We start from the raw sequence: 17,043 nt of genomic DNA on the forward strand, positions 1-17,043 counted from the left end.
CATGGCCTCTGCATCAGCTCCTGCCTCAGGGTTCCTGTCCTCTTTGCTGACAAACAGTTCCGTGGAAGTATAAGACAAATGAACCACTTCCTCCCCAAGTTGCTTTGGCCATAACATTTCATTTCATCACAATACTAACCCTAAGTAGGACACATCCACCACCACCACCACAAAAACAACAACAACAATAAAAACAAGTTGAAGAAGCAATTGAGGAAGACGTTCCAACGTCAACCTCATCTCTAAATGTATTCACAAGGACAAACACAAATGCGTTTATACAACAGTAACAACAACAACACAAACAAAAAATTGCTTTTTGTTAGTGACAGGCTTGAAGTCACTGACAGTGAGTGTATGCTTCTGCCAAGTTGCCAGACGGCACTCTTTGCTTCAGCTAGCTCACTGGGTTGGGCTGGCTTAATAAATGTGGAGTACAGGGACTAGAGACATGGCTCAGAGGTTAATAACACTCGCTGCTCTTCCAAAAGTCCTGAGTTCAATTCCCAGCAACCACATGGTGGCTCATAACCGTTTATAGTGAGATCTGGTGTGCAGAATGTTGTATAAATTAATCTTAAAAAAAATAAATAAATGTGGAGTATAAAATGCGTGTGAGCTCCCTCCCACCAGGGGCGTGGCATTGTTACCAGGTACAAGTTCAAATGCTAGCTTTGCCTCTTAGAAAAGATCCTGGGCAAATGATTGAATTTCCCTAAACGCTGGTTTGCTCATTAGAAAAACTGGAACATCTCCTCCGTGGCACGTCCTCGGAGCAGTTACAAGAATGAGTAGCTAGGACCAGGATGTGCCTGGCATTTGACTTGAGCGGCAGCAGGCGAATTACTCACTTCTGTTGCCGCGCGACAAAACACCTGACAGAAGCAACTCAAGTCAGGGCTTATGTTGATTTACAGTTCAAAGGAAAACATCCCTCTCTGCTGGGAAGGCCCAGAGGCAGGAGTGTGAAGCTACTGAGTCCTATGGCAGGAACGACTGATGAATGCGCGTGCTCAGCTTGCTCTCTCCTTTTTGTGCCGTCCAGATGGCAGCCCACCACCAATCAATGCCTCTGCATTTAGGGGAACTTTGCCCACTGCAATTGGCTTCCTCTAGATGAGCTTCCACAGACATGGCGGGAGCTTGTTTCTGTGGTGATTCTAGCACCTCTCAAGTTCATGATGGAACACGGCAGCAGCCTTACATCGGAAGAACTTTAGTAGGTTTGGTGAAAACCACCAGATTTAGTGAGCGCATGACTTGGGGGAGGGGGCCACATGGAAGTGCCATGCCGCAGATGAGACTTCAAACTTAAGTTTCTAGACATTTCTGCTGTTCTTCAATATCCAACTGTCCTCCTCTTTCTAAACACCAGAAATACTACATTTCCTAAGCATCTTCAGAGAGATTGGCACTAGGGTGAAACTCATGCGTTCCTAAAGTAGAAGTGTAAGATACCATTTTTTTCTTAAACGTAGTCACTCGGAGGTTGTGGCTGTTATTTAGCGCTAGAGTACTTGCCTAGCATACACCAGTCCTGGGCTCAAACCCCACCATCAGGGGGCAAAAATATCATCCAAGGGACAACCCTACAACTCTATGTCTCAGACGGTAAAAGCCTCGTAGGATCTGATGCTCTAAGCATGCACTTTTTAATTTGGCTCACCCTGGTCTCAACCTCAACTGAGGCCATGTGACAAGGTCTGGCCAATGAGCTCTAGATCCCAGCGGTACACCAGGGCCAGCACTCCATTTTCTGAGCTCTGCTACTCTGCCACGGCAGTCAAGGCAGCTAGATGGCAGGGACCAGTGGTCTGTGGATTTCTGCAGATCTCCCTGAATATATCATAGGATTAAGACGGACGATGTTTTGTATGGAGACTGCCACTGTAAGACTACCTAGCCAGTTCCTTCTTGTCCTTGTTATTGCTGTCCCAATTGCTATTATAGCACTATACCAATCAAAATCAATCACTCCCTCCCCGTTGACCCAGCAGGGCTGCTGCACAGGCTGAGTGGCATCCTGGTTGGTTCAGAGTGGGAAGCCACACGCAGATAGATATTATCGTCCTGTCCCGAGAGCCTAGTGCACTTTCTGGATATACTATCAGTATTTAATGGATGTTTGTGGATTAAGCAAGAGTGTTTGTTCTACAAGTTATAAGAAATTTTCTTCAAAGTAAAAACTATAAGCCAGCAGTAAGCCAAGAAAAATAGCTCCTATTTTTTTTTCCTGTGTCTGTCTGAATCTCTCGGTCTTTCAGTTCTTGCATCAGTGGGGGTTGTCATGGTTACCGCTCATCAGCTTTGGAATATTATTAGATGCTGACCCACATTGTATCAAAACTGTACATAGACCTTGATGTGTGTTTGCCTCTCCTACCATTCCAACTGTTGTTCTCTTTTCTGCTCTGCCTCCCTCGTTCTACTGTATTTAAATTTATAAAAGACTTTACAGCTGGGCCATTTGCCAGAATAAGAGCTCATTCTACATTGTACTGGCTCAGTGGGACTGCAGGGGATCTGGGATCAAACAGAGAATAAGTTAGAAAGTTCTTTTCTTACCAATGCACATGAGATTATACATTTTTTTACTTTTATTTTTTATTTATTACAATTTATTCACTTTGTATCCTAGCTGTAGCCCCCTCACTTGCTCCTCCCAATCCTACCCTTCCTCCCTCTTCTCCTCCCATGCCCCTCCCCTAGTCCACTGATAAGGGAGATCCTCCTCCCCTTCCATCTGATCCTAGCCTATCAGGTCTCATCAGGACTGGTTGCATTATCTTCCTCTGTGGCCTAGTAAGGCTGCTCCCCCCTCAGGGGGAGGTGATCAAAGAGCCAGCCACTGAGTTCATGTTAGAGACAGTCCCTGTTCCCCTTACTAGGAAACCCACTTTGACACTGAGCTGCCATGGGCTAGATCTGTGTAGGGGTTCTAGGCTATCTCCATGCATGGTCCTTGGTTAGAGTATCAGTCTCAGAAAAGACCCGTGGGCCCACATTTTTTGGCCCTTGTGGAGTTCCTGTCCTCTCCAGGTCTTTCTCTCTCCACTCATAAGATTCCCTGCACTCTGCCCACAGTTTGGCTGAGCCTCAACATCTGCCTGCTGGGTAGAGTCTTTCAGAGGCCCTCTGTGGTAGGCTCCTGTCCTGTTCCCTGTTTTCTCTCTCTTCCGACATCTATCCCATTTGCCTTTCAGAATGAGGATTGAGCAGCTTACCCAGGGTCCTCCTTCTTGCTTAGCTTCTTTAGGTGTACAGATTTTACTATGTTTATCCTATCTTATAGGTCTAATATCCACTTATAAGTGATTATACAGCAGGTGTGCCTTTCTGCTTCTGGGATACCTCACTCAGGATGATCTTTTCCAGATCCCACCATTTGCCTGCAAATTTCATGATTTCCTTGTTTTTAATTGCTGAGTAGCATTCCATTGTGTAAATGTATAAATGTCCCATAATTTCTGTATCCATTCCTCAATTACACTTTTTTTGTTTAAACAAGATCTCACTATATAGACTAAGCTGATCTCAGATTCCTAAAGAGTGTCCTGCTAGTGCCTCCTGAGCATTAAGGCTGAAAGGTGTGCTCCAGCAGGCCCTGCTGGTCTTCATTTTAGCTACATGGATACAGGTAGTGTACAGAGTTGGCCTCTGCGTTCTGAAAGTTCTCTCACTCTGCTCACCGTCTACCACCACCTTCGTTATCCAGCTAGTTATCCATCTGACCTGCTTAGGTTCTCTACTGTAAGTTCACCAAGACCTTAAGAAAGAGGTGTTGTTATTGAACCTATTTTGTGGACAAGAGCACAGAGGTTCAGGAGGTTAAAAGACTTAGGCAAAGACTCTACAGTTAACTACCAAAGCTAAGGGGGAGCCCAGGTTTAGCCTGACTGTAAATCCCATTGTATCTCTTAGTTTCCCATGATAAGGTAGGAGAGATCTCAAAGGAGGACCAATTTCTTCCACTTTCAAAATAAACTCTTAAATAAAGGCATTGTTGCCACTGCCCTGAGATCTCAGGACTCGGGAGTACAGAGGAAAATTGGTAAACTAGTCCTATGGAATCTGACTTACATAAAGATTTACTCTAAAAAACAAAAACAAACAAAACAAAACAAACAAACAAACAAACAAAAACTTTCCAAAGACAAAGATAGACAGGAAGAATGAGCCCAAATGTTCTACAGTGCAGGATGGTGACTCTAGGTTACAGAGACTTGTTAATAAGCTAATCATCCTAATTTTATCATTACAAAATGTAGTAAAGTATTGACAGGTCATGCCAAATGCCATAGATCTGTGTAATTATCATCTCTTAATTTCAAAGGAAAAAAGTTTTAAATGACTCCCAATTTCTTTTAATTTTTTCACTTTGTATCTCAGCTGTAGCCCCCACCCTCATCTCCTCCCAATCCTACCCTCCCTCCCTCTTCTCCTCCTATGCTCCTCCCCTAGTCCACTGATAAGGGAGGACATAATCCCTTCCTATCTGACCCTAGCCTATCAGGTCTCATCAGGACTGTCTGCATTGTCTTCCTCAGTGGCTTGGCAAGGCTGCACGCCCCATGGGGAGGTGATCAGAGAGCCAGCCACTGAGTTCATGTTAGAGAAAGTCCCTGATCCCCTTACTAGGAAACACACTTGGAGACTAAGTCTATGTGCTACATCTGAGTAGGGGTTTAGATTAAAGTTAAAGGAGAATTTTCAAAAGGAAATTTTGGGGCGCTAGTTTAAAGCATCATACTTTGCTAAAAATAATAAATTTTCTTTAAAAAATGACCTTTTGAGTCTTTTATCCTAGCACTTAGCACCTCTCAAGTTCAAAGCCAGGCTGGGCTATATTATAAAACCATGTTTCAAACAGGAGGGGGAGAAGGAAAGAGAAAAGGAAAGGAGAAGAAGAGAGAAAGGGCAGGAGGGAGGGCATGGGGAAGGACCCTTTCAAGTGAAATCTTTCTAATTGTTGAGCTTGAGGATCTCTGTTGACTGTTTTACCCCTTTGTTATGAATTGTCTATGCGCATTTTGTTCATTTTCTATTAAAGCATATATGTGTATATATATATATATCATCTGCAATGGTTTTCTCAAGTTATGAAATATTGTTTTTCTTTTTCATCTTATTAATATTTTCCCAATTTAGAGAGATAGCTATGATACTCTAATAATTGAGAAAGAATTAGTATGTCAAGAGCTAGTTTCACAAATTCATTTCATGCCAATAAGAAGGCAAGGAATGCCTGAGGCAATCTGCAGAAAGCTTCCTGTTTGACTATGGGCATCATTAAGTAATAGCCATGTGCTGATTTGGCTACTTTCCATGCAAGGCCTAAAAGCCACTTTATCAGCGCTCACATCAGATTGCAATGCCTCAATGCCCGGCTCGTCAGAATGGGTGTTAATGCCAGCCCATAAAACTGCTGCCTGTTGAAATGTCAAGTGACTTACTGCTGAATGGAAGAACTTGAGAGTAAAGACAGCTTGAAAGAAAATAAAACTTAAAATGAGAAAAGAAAAGAACAAAATTTTAAAAGAGAGAGAAAGGAGAAGAAGAAAGAGAAAGATATGGGCAAATGCATGGCTAAAATAAAAGGAAAGAAGAAATAAGAAAGAAGTAACACAAAATAGGATTTTGAAATAGATGGAAGGGAATAGCTTAGATGCCCATTAACAGAGGAATAGATAAAAAAAAAATGCCACACATTCACAATGGAGTTTTATTTAGCCATAACAAAGATGAAACTATGACATTACAGGAAGATGGTTAGAACCAGAGGTTGTATTGTAAGAAAAAGGCTACATTCAAAAGGTCAAATACTTCATGTTTCCTTTCATATGCAGATGTAAACACAAGTATACAGAATGGCACGAAGGCATAAGGGGAACTATATGAAGGAAAAAAAGATAAACACCAAAAGTAACAGAGAAAACTGTTGCATGTTTTTATATGTGCACACATATATCCATTAAGAGATATGTGATATATGTATATTTATCTGTACCCACACACCTTTTTAAGAGGAAAGAAACTACCAGCGAGAGGTCAGGAGGAGACAGAGAGGAGCACTGTGGAAGGGATAGAGCTGCCACCAAAGTCATTATTTTGTATCCTAACTAAATACTAATTGCAAAAACAAATTCTTTCTAAGTGGATGGTCAGAAAGAAGGTAGAATGGGGCGGGGAGGAGTGACAGAGATCACCAGACTCTAAGACTTTAGGATAAATCTATCTCAACCATACAAACCCTGGGAGTGAAAAACAGAATTCTCTCTTACCTGAAGATTCCATTTTACAAAGCAGTGGGCTAGAGACAATGTATCATTTACCTCATACTCACACAGCAGATTTGTACCAGACAGGATCCCATCCCCGTCCCCTATGCACTGTCTAACCTACCTGCTCTCCTGCTGCAACTCTTTATTTCACCAAAAACTTGCTATTTGAGTCATATGTCTTTGAATCCAACATAAATTGTATGTTCAGGGAAAACTGGCCTTTATTGAAACTAGAAAATCTTACCTGTGCAAGTGTTGGTTCGTTTGCTCGTTTTTGTTTTGTGCTGTAACAGAGTCTAACCTACAGGGCATACACTTTCAATCAGCACAAGAGCCAGCAGTTACTTTCTATTGAAATAAAACAGGAGAGTTAGCAACTTATAAAAGAAAAACATATCCCAAAGGAAGTTAGAGTAACTTCAGAAAAGGCTGGCAACCTCAGCACAGGTGGCATTTTGGTAGGATTTTCCTGGCTTGCCTGGGGCCATAGAGTCAAAGGAAATGGCAGACCTGCACAGTCAGCCATTTTCTTCTCTGGGTGATTTAAGGCTGTGTTTGAGAAGTAAAGCAAGTATGAGTTATCTCACATAAAAGGGGAAATTTTCTGACTCTGGAAAACACAATGCTGCTGCCAATTCCCGTGAACACAGCAAAGGTCTGCTTTGCATGGTTTGATATGCCCATCATTCTTCTAGGGCCCAGCCTGGGCTTCAGTTTGGGTGTTTTGCTTTGTTTTGTTTAATCCTGTTGATTCCATATGATCCTATAATAAGTAAAATGCTCCTTTTCCCTAATTTACTGCTTATTGTTTTATTTTCTATTTTGCTTTGTCAATTGGCTCCAGGCTTCATTCTGCTCTTTTATCCTGGATGACACTCAGTTTTATCAGCTTACCTGCTTATTATTCGTGCCAATAAGCGACATTCGAGGCCCGAGTAAGTGGGCCTATCCATTCTTTCAATCACACTTATGGAGCAGCCCACACACCAGAACTGTTTTGGGTGTTGTACTAACAAACACAGACAAAAGAGCCTGCCATTGAGAGCTTGGGCTCTAACAGGTATGGAAGGTAGAGAGACCACCGTAAGTAAAATAACTTTGATAAAGTATTAACCCTTCAGGGAGTGGTCATTTCTATGGAGAAAAACAAAATAAGGGGTAGAGGGCTAGAAGAGGAACCTTGTCAGTGGGGACAGGCGTCTAAGCAGGTCAATCTCTTTGATGACACAGGCCTTGAGCAAAGACTTGGAGGCGAGAGTGAGGGATACAAAGATGGCTGAGAGATTGTGTGGGGAGGAGGACTGTGCCTGGGGACAGAAAAGGGACAGATACAGATGGAGGGGAGTCTCAGAGGAGGAGGGTGTCCAAACCCTGCAGGGCAGGATGGGCGGAGGTGAGCACTGGGCTTTAACTGGGAGGTGCACCCCTGGAGTGAATTTTCAGGTCATCCCACTGACTGTGTGGTGGCACAGGACACTTTCAAGGGTGAGGGCAGGAGCGTGGCTGACAATCCAGTGTTGGTGGCCTAGGAAAGAGATGGTCATGATTGGTCCTGATAATTTTAATGAAGGGAATAGGTGGAAGTCCTTCATGCTATCTTGAAGTTGGAAGCAACACTACTAGATGGGGTATGAGATATGAGCAAACAAGAGGAATCAGGGTAATTCTAAGATTTTGGGTCTAAACAAGGCTACAGCATCATACTTCTGTGAAGTGAAATGGAGAAGGATGCATGAGACACAGGATTCTATGTTTGTTAGAAGCAGAGATGAGTGAGCTATTCGGTCTGAGATGTCTGCTGATCACCTGTCCTGGATATGAAGAGTACGCAGCTGGGCATATGAGTTTAAAGTTCCGAAGTGACATTCGGGTTACTCATACACATATCAGATTTTAGTGTAGAAATTTTATCTAAAGCCTAAATTTAGGGTGTTTAAGGAAATGATGATGTGCCTTAAGGATTGGCTGTAAGGGGTTCCCACATTGTGAGTTGGGAGAGATGAGGACCTACAGATCAGTAGCTAGTTCTGTGATTCTGAACACAACAGTTCTGGACCATCAGAGCTGCATCTCCAGGAAACTGAAAAATGCAAGTTATCTGGCCTCACTGATAACCATACTCCAGCCATACTGATGCAGAGGTCCCAGGAACGAGCCCTACAGTGTGCGTTTGAACAAACCCTTCCTGTGAATCTGTTGCATAAAGAAGTCTGATCTGTGAGGCAAGAGATAGGGGAAAGGCATGCAGTATAAGAGAAGCTAGGGGAAGCAGTGTTCTGAGGGAGTAAATCAGCAATGATCGCTATGTGTGATGAGCAGGCTGGCATGAGCTGCCTGGTGGGTAAATAAGCCACGGTGTCAACCTATCTAATGAAGGTTCTGCCAAAACCAGCTTGAGTTGAGGATAGAGAAGAGCAATGACTGTGTTTGTTTGTTTGTTTGTTTGTTTGTTTGTTTGTTTGTGGGCAAGATCTTACTATGTAGCTCTGGCTGGCCTAGCACGTTATATAAACCAGACTGGCTCCAAATTCACAGAAATCAATGGGCCTCTTCCCCTGAGTTCTAGGATTAAGGATGTACACCACCATGTCTGGCCCCAGAAGGCCAGTTTTTAGTGGATTCAAGAAAGAATACGAGTAGAGCGATGAAAAACTATAAATACAGGGAACTATTACCACAGGTTTGGTTCTAAAGTGAGTCTGGTCATCTTCATCCTGTCTGATATTTAAATGAGCCAGCAATGTTCATTACACATTTCTCTACCTTTACCTACCCCAGACCAGCTGTATTTACAGCCAGCTTGTCAATCTAAGATTTTTGCAGTTCTGATTTGCAGAGTCCAATCTGCCCTCTTGACAGGAGTGTGCGCAGCCCAGACTGAGTTAACAGCTACAGTCACAGGTGGGTTTTTGTTTCAATTATTTCTTCTTCCTTAGCAATAGTTTCCAGAACTTCACAGAGCTTCTAACAGCTCATATGCAAGCCTTGTTGTTGCTTTTAAACTTCTAGAGAAACATAGATGATGAGGGAGATTGGGAGGACTGACAGATAAATACGAGGGGGACAAAGATGGGCAGAGTCTAGAGGGGAGGTGGGGGGAGGGACAAGCAAGCAAGAGGAAGAATGAGAAAAGATAGGAAATGGCCAAACAATAAATAATTATGATGGGTAAGACAGTGAAAAATAAATGCAAGGACACAGTCACAAGGCAGAGTGGAAGGACATGATGAATCTGAAGCGATTAATCAGGCCTCCTGGAACTGTCAAGAAAAGAGATTCATCAAGACCAAGGCTGTGGTGATCATCCCTGTGATGATGACTAATAGAAGCTAAGGTCAGAGTTCACATGAATTCTTTTTGAGGAGAAGAATTTAAACAAGAAAACACATAATGCAAGACTACGAAGAAAACTCAAGTTTAATAAACACAAATTCAGGGAAGAATTAAGCTGCTTTAGAGCACAAAGAGGGAGGACACCATCTAAATGGATTGTTCTATAGAAGGAAGAGAGTTTAACCCACTGTTATGCATTTAGACCTTTATTACTTTAAGACTAGTTGTGTCTCCTTCTGCAGCAGCACTTAAGAACACACATAAGAAAACAGAAAATAAAACAATTGAAAAGAACAAAAAGCAAAGGAGAAATACTGGTAAGAAAATAAAGCCCGAGGCAGAATTAATATACACCTTACATATACTGCCCTAATAGGAAAGAAAATTAAGATCACGTAGATACTCTGTAGCCACTGGAGAGAACCTGTCAGTAGGCCTCTAATCTTCCTACCTACCAAGCCAAGAAAACCAAAATGACCACTGCTAGAAACTTACAGTTTCCAGCAACCAACCCAGAACTTATATGGACATTAAAGTCTAAAGACATTCAGTCCAGCAGAGCCACATGATATGGACAAGGAGTTTGCTAGTATTCTGTCAGCAAACAGAACATCTGTTTTTTTTTTTTAAATCCGAATCTTCTATTCTTACTAAGTCGTAAACAGTCTCCACTTCCTAAGCAACAATTACCCCTTGATCCTGGTAACTTTTTGTTTCAAACAGTTACACAGGTACCAGAAAATGATAGGTGCTATCATGGAAACAATTTGACACGGCAGTTACTTTGTGTCCACCAGCCACTGCAGCAAAAAGTTTATGTACAGATGTTTAATGTAAATCACTGGTGTGTGTGTTTTAACAACTCAGCCATTTAATCAGCCTGGAGAATGATCTGGAAACCAGTCTATTTGAAGGATCTTACTGAATGTCAAATTTAGTGTAGTTGAAGAGACTGGGTGAGACCCTTCTTGATGGGACCATGAAGTCCTGAGCACTGGGTCAGCTCTGGGTGCTCAAGCCAGTGCACATCCCTGTTTGTGTGGCTCTTCTGGGGACCACTGTCACCCTTACCACATTGGCGGTGTCATGCATCTCTCAGTGCTCAACTGTTACAGATGTGCTTAAAACGACACACCTGTTTACAACCTAAATGGTAATTAGGGTCCTGAACTAACTTGGGCCTTATGTAAGAGGCAACAAAGGGCACACTAATATTTTGCTCATTTTCAAATAAGCAAATTAAATTGTTCACCCTTGTGAAAATTCTCTTCAGGCAAATGAGGAAGTACCAGTTAAAGGAATGTATAAAATCAAAACAAAAATTTTACTGGCATCTTCTTGATGGCAGAGAATTATAATCAATGATAAAAATTGTCTGAAACCATTTTCATTTCCTTCCACCAACTGCACAGAGCTGTAAGGTTTGCTCTAACTCCTTTCTCAAGTCCCGCTCTCTCTCCTTTCTGGTTCCTTCTTGCTCTTTTTAGGGCTTGCACAGACCCATGGGTAGGCGCTGACCACTTTCACTTCTGCTGAGGAAATTACAGCATGCTTCTCTAAACGGTAGAGCGAAAGAGAAAACAGATGCTCTGATACCAAATGGTTGGACTTGAAGGGTTAGCACTATTCTCAGTACCAGTAAGACTGTAAAAGTCTATGAGAGGAGCACTGGGGTGTGAGGAGGGGTGAAAGAGATGACTAAGAAGAGAAAAACAAAAGGAGGTGGGTGGGCATCTGTGCTTATCAGCTCTACCGATCCTTCTTAAGCATGATACAGCGCCCTGCTCCAGTCCTGTTGTGATGGTTTCTATTCGGCTCTGACTCGGGGAGCATCTGCTGATTCAGTCTCTCTAAGCAGAACCAGGAAATCCACCCCAAGGAGGAGAGCACTATATTAGTCAGGGTCTCTGAAAAAAAAGTTAGAACCAAGAGAGAATCCTCTGGTCTGAAATGTTCTCTTGTGTGAAATTCCCTGCTTTGTACTCAAAGGAAAGACGATGCCAGTGGGAGCTTGCTCATCAAACGTGGAGCGAGTTTAGCTTCTTCTAGAAAAAGCAGCCTGCGTCACATCGAAGCCAGATTTGGTTCTTCGCCCTGAGAGCGGTTAGCCCCGTGGAGGGGCTGGCTTCCGTGACAACTGGTGCAGAGACAGGTGCACTGTGGGTCCCACAGATATGAACCCTGATAAAGTGTGCATGAGCACCTACCCTTTGCAAGAATGGAGAGAAGAACAGCCCAGCTCCCACCGTCCTGGGGTTCCCATTGCAGACTGATCATCTGCAGTCTTCCTGGCAAGGAAGACATTTCAGAGCCTGCTTCGTTAAAGTGTCTGGGAGGAAGGTAAGTGGCACGTTGATTCCCATTCTACAACTGGGTACTGTGCGTTCTAATGAAGTTAGATGAAGGTCACACAGAGGTCAGAGTATCTAAAAAATTATCACAAGGTTTTTGATGCACACTGAACAGTTTAAACTGAAAAATGAAGAAGGCGTTTTTTCTGTGGGCTTATCTAAAAAGAAATGTGTTGCTCTGAATATCTTAGTTTCATTTATTCAGCAAGTATGTACTGAGTGCTACAGTGGCAGTGAAAACAGAAAATGAAATAAGGACTGATGAGACATTAGTGTGTGTGTGACATGTTAGATGGAAAGAATAAGACATAACGAAGGGCTAGAGAGGGATGGGGTGGCTTTTGTGGGGAGGCACTATCGCGCAGAGCTCTGAATAAAGGAGCAGACCATGTGCTTGTCTAGGGATCCCCAAAGAACATCAAGTGCAAGGCCGTAAGATGGGCAGGGGCAGAGAAAGTTTGAGGAACAGCAGTGCAGGCACTAAAGCCGAGAAGAGGACAGAGATAAGACACTGGGGCCAAGAGACAGCTGGGGGGAGGACAGCCCTGGCTTTGGTGCCAGGTGAAGTGGGGTATCACTGATGGCTTTCTGTCCAGTGCCTCTTAGGGTCTCATAGAACCTCTGGCTAGAGGCAAGGCTTGCTATATCCAGGTAAGCATGCAAGCAGAAGAGCGGCCTAGCTGGGGAGTGCTGTGGCTCATCTGTAGGAGAGATGGAGGGGACCGATTCGTTTTGTCCCAGCTTGTTCCAAGTTTGTTTCTGTTGTCCCTTCCTCACTTTATGGCACTTAAAATGGGAAAAAGAAAATGATTATTCATATATGGTGAACTATGATTCCAAAGTAATAAACTTTTTGCTTTTCATGTCAGTTCAGACCATCTTCCTGATGCCTGAGATGGAGCTTCCTAGCTCTGGACTGTTTAATATAGGGTTGAAAAGCAATCAAATACTCTTCAAAGCATGTATACTCTAAAATGTGTTCAGATAGTTGAATTAGCTCCTAGAAAGAGCATTTAACTGGGATTTTATCGATTCCCCCTTTTATAACTTACAGTAATTTATTCCTCTTCCTTAGGCCCATTGTAAATAAGACTTTCCCTCTCCATCGCACCAACTAATGAATAACTTATTAAAAATCTTAACAATATGAGATTCTGTAGAGTATGCTTGGACCAGTTTTTGTAAATCCCCTTGATATCTAAATTTTTAAAAATTGCTTTACATGGTTCTGTGAATCTCATTGGCTTCCCCAAGCATCTCTATCAAACAGAAGGCATCCAGTGATGGAGAGAGTGTAAACAGATGGCCAGAGGACTGAACTGGGGGTAAAGGGGGGGAGGGGGGACAGACTCTCCAGTCAGATCACTTAGCTGATCTTTAAGTCCACAATCGGGTATGTATTCTCTTAGGACACCAGTCCTGGTGTGTTACAGGTAAAGGCCCTTGTCTTTCTTGGGCATGGCTTTATTCAGCCCACACGAGGTACACGACATTTCTATCTTCTGCTGGTTCACCAGTTCCTGCCTGAGAGATACACACATGAGGCTCCCCCATCCTCCCTGTGTTTGCTATGTCTGTGGTGGTGGTTTCCTCTGTCTCCCTCCAAAGGATGGATTGAATGGAGCTGTGATCTTGAGCCGGAATGGCTTGAGGATTATTAATAATGGCATGAGTCATTTGTGCTGCCTTTGAGATATATTATTAACAGATTCCGAGAAGTTCCCCTGCCTCCCCTCAGTGGCCTTTCACAATTAGCCTTTCTGCTAAGGCATAGTGAACCCAAGACCTCTTCCTCCAATAGAAACTGAGTACAGCTCCTGTCAGTCATTTGTCGTCCTTCGTGAATGTGTGTGTCTCACATCTGCCATTCTAGCTCACAAGGGAGAAAGGAAAGACGAAATATGCATGATAGAGGCTGTAGTCAAATGAGGGCAGATGGAGAGGGTCCCCCGAGCAGGTGCCTCCAAACACGGCGAGCGCTAGTTGTGGTATTTCTTGGCTCTATGAAAAATGAAGTCCTTTCAGGGCCGACGCTTGGAATTTCTATAGTCAGTGGCTACAGAAGTGAAGTCACTTAATGTAGAGCATTGAACCCACGGAGCATCATGCGCTTTTAATAACCTCTGACCAGGGTTGTTTAAATAATCTCTTCCCAAGCACCTCACACTTTGACAGCTATGTGTGCCCTGCTTCACCTCAACCTTTAATGAATTCTTTTCCCTTAAGTATTTCTGGAAATGCCCAGGGGTGCTATAACATGCGGCTGGAAATAAAGTCCGCTCAGTGACCTCACCGCGGCAGGGATCCGCAGGCCCCAGGCTCACGTGCTTCCACTGAGATGGTGCTCGGGACTCCGTGTGTGTCACCATTTCTGTTGCCACCACAGTCACCGCTACCAGGAAGTCCCGCAGGCCCTGAGCTGGGAAATTCAGAATGCCTGCTGAATGAGAGAGTTAGAGTGTTAGAGCCTCTCGTCACCCCCTCGCTCAGCAGCGTGAGAGTGAGCACAGCTGCTTCAGGAGGCGAGTGTGCTCAGTCTCAGGTTGCCTGGTGGCTCACAGAAGTCCTGCCTTAAACATTCCCACCCCTACTCGAGGACTATGACCAGACTCTAGCCTTTCTACTATTCTCTACTGGTCTTTGCTGCTACCATTCCCACCTCAGCTAATCCTCAGAGCTGAGTGTCATTCCTGGAAGCCACTCTCGAGCACTCCGCAGAGAAGCCGCGTGAACCCCAAGCGTTACTACGTCCTTTAACCTACCATTCTTTCAGATCGTACGCAGCGTGCTCTTTCTCCAAGCTGCAGAGTCAGCCCTTACTCAGAGGCTACCAGGATGGCTGGATCCAGACAAGCTGGAGTCTCAGCCTGGAGACCACCAGCCTGTTCTCTGCTGACATCAGCCTGTCTTACTGGACCTGCACTGCCAATTTATATCTTCTCCACGGTGTGCTCCTTTCCATCAGGCCTCCATTTGGGAGCACCCCAGTTTTTTCCTATAATGATTTGCAATGTGTCGGTGAGGAGGATTTCAGTCTTTCTCCAGGGGGGCCCTAAGCCCTGTTGGAAAGCAGACACAAATAATAGCACCAGGCAGATTTAACCTTATTTTTTTCCCTAGAAACCTTTGAGCCATAGTTCCTAACTGGTCCCGACTCTCTCATTCTAACCATGTCTTCCTCTCTCTTCTCTCCTGAAGCAACAGAACAGTACACCTTATAAAACCACAATGAGATCAAATGTCCTCCTCTTTCTTTGTGTCTTGTTTTCTTTTCCAACTGCTGTGACAAAAGCAACTTGAAGGAGAAAGGACTTGTTTTGACTCACAGGCAGCCACAGGCATGCTCAAGAACTCAGAGCAATGGCTAATGTATACAGCTGCTCAGTTCTTATTTTTTAACTTATAGCACCCAAGATCCCCTATTCAGGGAATGGTCTTACCCACAATTAAGATGGGTCTTCTCATGTCTATTGATAGACTCAAGATAATCCCCACAGGCACACCCAGTAACCCCTCTCCCAGATGATCCAGTTCCTATCAGGTTGACAATTAATACTAACCAGGACCCCTCCCCACATCTTTGGGAAAGCAAGCTGATAGATGAGTCATGGCAGAGACATCTGGTAGTGACGACTAACTGGGAATGGCTAAGTTGTGTTATAAATTCAAGGCCAGCGAGGTGATTCAGCAGGTAAAGATGGCCTCACCAAGCCTGATGGCCTGAGTTTGAATTCCCAGTATCTACATGGTAGACAGAGAGAACTAACTCCCATGAGTTGTTCTCTGATCTTAACACACACACACACACATACACACAAAATAATAAATGATAAATAAATGTAATAAAATTTTAATTATGTCAAAAGTAGAGACATCTTTTAAGTAGTTGCAGATAAAGGTTCAGCAACCAGAGTGGGCCCTTACTGAGAATGCAGACCCAAAAGTGGGGTGTACCAACATCTTTCCCTAAAAAACATGTGTCTAACTCTATGCTGCCTGCCATTATGATCCAGACCAGACCAAGGAACAATGTATTGCTCATAGTTATAGAGATGGAAAGACAAGGACAAAGATGCTAAAAGATTCTTAGTCTTCTGATGGCCACTTTTTGGTCATAGCCAAGTTTCTGCCAAGCGTCTTCACATGACAGAGGGGTGAAGGAACTCTCTGGGGTAATGATACAAATCTCACTTGTGAAAGTTCCACCCTCCTACTAATCATTTCCCAAAGGCCTAATCTTCTACTAGCCCATAGTGAGTTAAGGCTACAACCTATGGATGTGGAAAGATTAGGCTACAGCGACATGCATCATGACATTTTTCTTCTCAGAGAAGTAATATATTCTTGAGAAAAAGGATTGCTTGAGTTTGGAATTGCAAAAGTAGCCTGGGCAACAAAGTGAGACCTTGTCAGAGAGAGAAGGGAAGGGAAGGAAAGGAAAAAGGAAGGGAGGAGAAAGAAAGGAGCAAAAAGAAAGAAGAAAAGAAGATAGAGAAGGTGAGAGCTAAAATGACATTGGAGACCGTTTAAAAAAAACAAAGGAATGAAAAATGTAGAGGAAAATACCAATCCATCATCATCTTCCCCAAAATAGTTAAAATTCTGTGTTTTCTGTATAAATTAACACAGTACAGAAAATATAATCTAATATAAAAGTGTAAAACTTGCAGACATACCTTCAAGAAAGTTGACTTCGTTTTGTACATGTATACATAGGTACATACACACAAATACACATACTTACTATTTTTTCTGTGAGCATTTCTAGATCATGATTTTTGAGGTGAGTGTTCCACTTAAGGATCAGACTTAGCTGGCCTTTGGTTAGTAGTGAGATTTTTCTCCAGTGTTTATTATTATTGCACTTCCTCTTCTTCCTTGAGACATATTCTCCGTAGAATCTCTTCCTTAGGGAATGTTTATATGTGATTGGACAGATGTGATCCATATGCAGCCTGGGACATCCCTGACCGCGTGTTCTGACTTAACACTCGGTAGAGTCCAGAATCGTGGGTGCTCCATTGCATGCGGTTCCGCTTCACCTCCTGCTTGCAATAGGGAGAGCGGAGAAACAATCT

At 43.3% G+C, this 17,043-nt stretch overlaps 1 protein-coding gene across 1 annotated transcript in view; it reads left to right on the forward strand.

Moving 5' to 3' along the window:
• The first annotated feature begins 11,541 nt into the window (after positions 1-11,541).
• The window catches only part of Nr3c1 (nuclear receptor subfamily 3 group C member 1), a 123,542-nt gene continuing 118,040 nt past the window's right edge, over positions 11,542-17,043 (forward strand). The window contains exon 1 of the mRNA XM_060377345.1: positions 11,542-11,954. The gene's annotated coding sequence lies outside the window, so the exon portion shown is untranslated. The remainder of the gene's footprint in view (positions 11,955-17,043) is intronic.

Source organism: Meriones unguiculatus, chromosome 2 (assembly GCF_030254825.1).
Source record: "Meriones unguiculatus strain TT.TT164.6M chromosome 2, Bangor_MerUng_6.1, whole genome shotgun sequence".
In the NCBI taxonomy this organism is placed as follows: Eukaryota; Metazoa; Chordata; class Mammalia; order Rodentia; family Muridae; genus Meriones; species Meriones unguiculatus.